We start from the raw sequence: 3,958 nt of genomic DNA on the forward strand, positions 1-3,958 counted from the left end.
CTTATGACCCTCTTTGACACATGGGATAAAAGGGGGTCATAGGTTGACCTATGACCTCATTCGACCCATTAAATGACGACATATGTCACTAGGGCTCCTAGGACCCCTAGGGACATATTAGAATTGTTCATTTGGGTCAAAGGAGGTCATAGGTTGACTTATGACCCCCTTTGACCCATTAAATGATGACATATGTTCTTAGGGGTCCTAGGACCCCTAGGGACATATTAGAATTGTTCATATGGGTCAAAGGGGGTCATAGGTTGACTTATGACCCCCTTTGACCCATTACATGATGACATGTCCCTAGGACCCCTAAGGACATATGAGAATCGTTCTTATGGGTGAAAGGGTGTCATAGGTTGATCTACAACTGCCTTCGACACATTATATGACGACATATGTCCCTATGGGTCCTAAGACCCCTAGGGACATATTAGAATCATTCATATGGATCGAAGGGGGTCATAGATTGACCTATGATCCCCTTCGACCCATTAAATGACAACATTTGTCCCTAGGGTTCCTACGACCCCTAGGGACATATGAGAATCGTTCTTATGGGACAAAGGGGGTCATAAGTTGACCTATGACCCCCTTCGACGCATTACATGATGACTATGTCCCTAGAGAAATATTAAAATCATTCTTATGAGTCAAAGGTGGTCATAGGTTGACCTATGACTTGCTTCGAACCATTACATGACGACATATGTCCCTAAGGGTCCTCGAAACTCTAGGGACATATTAGAATCGTTCTTATAAATCTAAGGGGGTCATAGGTTGACCTATGACCCCCTTTGACCCATTACATGATGACATATGTCCCTAGGAGTCATACGACCCCTTAGGGACATATTAGAATGCTTCTTATGGGTCAAAGGGGGTCATAGGTTGATCTATGACCCCTTTCAACGCATTACATGATGACATATGTCCAAAAGGGTCCTAGGACCCCTAGAGACATATTAGAATCATTCTTATGGGTCAAAGGGGGTCATAGGTTGACCTATGATCCCCTTCGACCCATTAAATGATGACATATGTCCCTAGGGGTCCTAGGACCCCTAAAGACATATTAGAATCATTCATATTGGTCAAAGGGCATCATAGGTTGACCTATGACCCCATTTGACCCATTACATGACGACATATGTCTCCAGGGGTCCTAGCACCCCTAGGGACATATTAGAATCATTCATATGAGTCGAAGGGGTTCATAGGTTGACTTATGATCCCCTTAGACCCATTACATAATGACATATGTCCCTAGAGGTCCTAGGAGCCTTAGGGACATATTAGACTCATTCTTATGGGTCAAAGGTGGTCAGAGGTTGACCTATGACCCACTTCGACACATTACATGATGACATATGTCTCTAGGGGTCCTTGAAACCCTAGGAACATATTAGAATCGTTCTTATGGGTCAAAAGGGGTCATAGGTTGACAATTGACCCACTTCGACACATTACATGATGACATATGTCCCTAGGGGTCCTAGGACCCCTAGGAACATATAAGAATGCATCATATGGATCAAAGGGTGTCATAGGTTTACCTATGATGCCCTTCGACCCATTAAATAGTGACATATGTACCTAGGGGTCTTAGGACACCTAGGGACATATTGCAATCATTTTTATGGGTCAAAGGGGGTCATAGGTTGACTTATGATCCCCTTCAACCCATTAAATGATGACATATGTTCCTAGGGACATACTAGAATCGTTCTTATGGGTCAAAGGGGGTCATAAGCAATCAATTACATGACCACATATGTCACTAGGGGTCCTAGGACCTCTAGGGACATATTAGAATCGTTCTTATGGGTCAAAGGAGCTCATAGGGTGACCTTATGACCCCCTTCGACCAATTAGATGATGACATATGTCCCTAGGGGTCCTAGGACTCCTAGGAACATATTAGAATCGTTCTTATGGGTCAAAGGGGGTCATAGGTTGACTTATGACCCTCTTCGACACATTATATGACGACATATGTCCTTAGGGGTCCTAGTAAACCTAAGGACATATTAGAATGCTTCATATGGGTCAAACAGTGTCATAAGTTGACCTATGACCTCCTTCGACCCCTTAAATGATGACATATATAGCTAGGGGTCCTAGGACCCCTAGGGACATATTAGAATTGTTAATGTGGGTCAAACATGATCATAGGTTAACCTATCACCCCCTTCGACCAATTACATGATGACATATGTCTCTAGGGTTCCTAGGACCCTTAGGGACATATAAGAATCATTCTTATGGGTCTAAGAGGATCATAGGTTGACCTATGACCCCCTTCGACTCATTACATGACGACATATGTCCCTAAGGGGTCCTAGGAACCCTAGGAACATATTAGAATCGTTCTTATGGGTCAAAGGGGCCCATAGGGGTACCTATGATCCCCTTCAACCTATTAAATGATGACATATGTTCTTAGGGGTCCTAGGACCCCTAGGTAGGTATTATAATCATTCTTATAGGTCTAAGGGGGTCATAAATCAACCTATGAGCCACTTTGACCCATATGAACGATTCTTATATGTCCCTAGGGATCTTAAGACCCCTAAGGACATATGTCATCATGTAATTGGTCGAAGGGGGTCATAGGTCAAACTATGACCCCATTTGACCAATATGAACAATTCTAATATGTCCCTAGGGGTCTTAAGATACCTAGGGACATATTTTATCATGTAATCTATCGAAAGAGGTCATAGGGGTCATAGTTCAACCTATGACCCCCTTGAACCCATTAGAATGATTCTAATATGTCTCTAGGGGTCCTAGGACCCCTAGGGACATATGTCATCATTTAAAAGGTCAAAGGGGGTCATAGGACAACCTATGACCCCCTTTGACCCATAAGAACGATTCTAATATGTCCCTAGGGGTCCTAGGACTGCTAGGTACATATGTCATCATTTAATTGGCTGAACGGGGTCATAGGTCAACCTATGACAACCTTTGATCCATATGAAGTATTCTAATATGTCCCTAAGGGTCTTAGGACTCCTAGAGACATATTTCATTATGTAATGTGTCGAAGTGGGTCATAAGTTAACCTATCACCCCCTTACACCCATAAGAACGATTCTAATATATCCCTAGGACATATGTCATCATGTAATGGGTCGAAGGGGGTCATAGGTCACCCTATTAGCCCCTTTGACCCATAAAAACTATTTTAATATGTCCCTAAGGGTTCTAGGACCCCTAGGGACATATGTTGTCATGTAATGTGTCCAAGGGGGTCATAGGTCAAGCTATGACCCCCTTTGACCCATAAGAATGATTCTAATAAGTCCCTAGGACCCCCTTTGACCCATATATACGATTCTAATATGTCCCTAGGGATCCTAGGACCCCTAGGGACATATGTCATCATGTAATGGGTCGAACAGGGTCATATGTCAACCTATGACCCTTTTAAACCCATATGAACAATTCTAATATGTCCCTAGGGATCCTAGAACCCCTGGGGACATATGTCGTCATGTAATGGGTCGAAGATTCTAATATGTCCCTAGGGGTCCTAGGACCCCTAGGGATATATGTTGTCATTTAATAGGTTGAAGGGGGTCATAGGTCAAAGTATGACCCCCTTTGACCCATATGAAGCATTCTAATTTGTCTCTAAGGGTCCTAAGACTCCTAGGGACATATGTCGTCATCTAATGGGTCAGAGGGGGTTATAGATCAACCTATGACCTCCTTTGACACATAAGAACGATTGGAATATGTCCCTAGAGGTCCTATGACCCCTAGCTATATATTTTATCATTTAATGGGTCGAAGGGGGTCATAGGTCAACTTATGACACCCTTTGACCCATATGAAGCATTCTAATATGTCTTTAGGTGTCCTAGGACCCCTAGGGACATATGTCATCATGTAATGTGTCGAAGTGGGTCATAAGTCAACTTATGACCTCCTTTGACCTATAAGA

Source organism: Cupressus sempervirens, chromosome 4 (genome assembly GCF_028749045.1).
Source record: "Cupressus sempervirens isolate cs-2001-9-10 chromosome 4, ASM2874904v1, whole genome shotgun sequence".
In the NCBI taxonomy this organism is placed as follows: domain Eukaryota; kingdom Viridiplantae; phylum Streptophyta; class Pinopsida; order Cupressales; family Cupressaceae; genus Cupressus; species Cupressus sempervirens.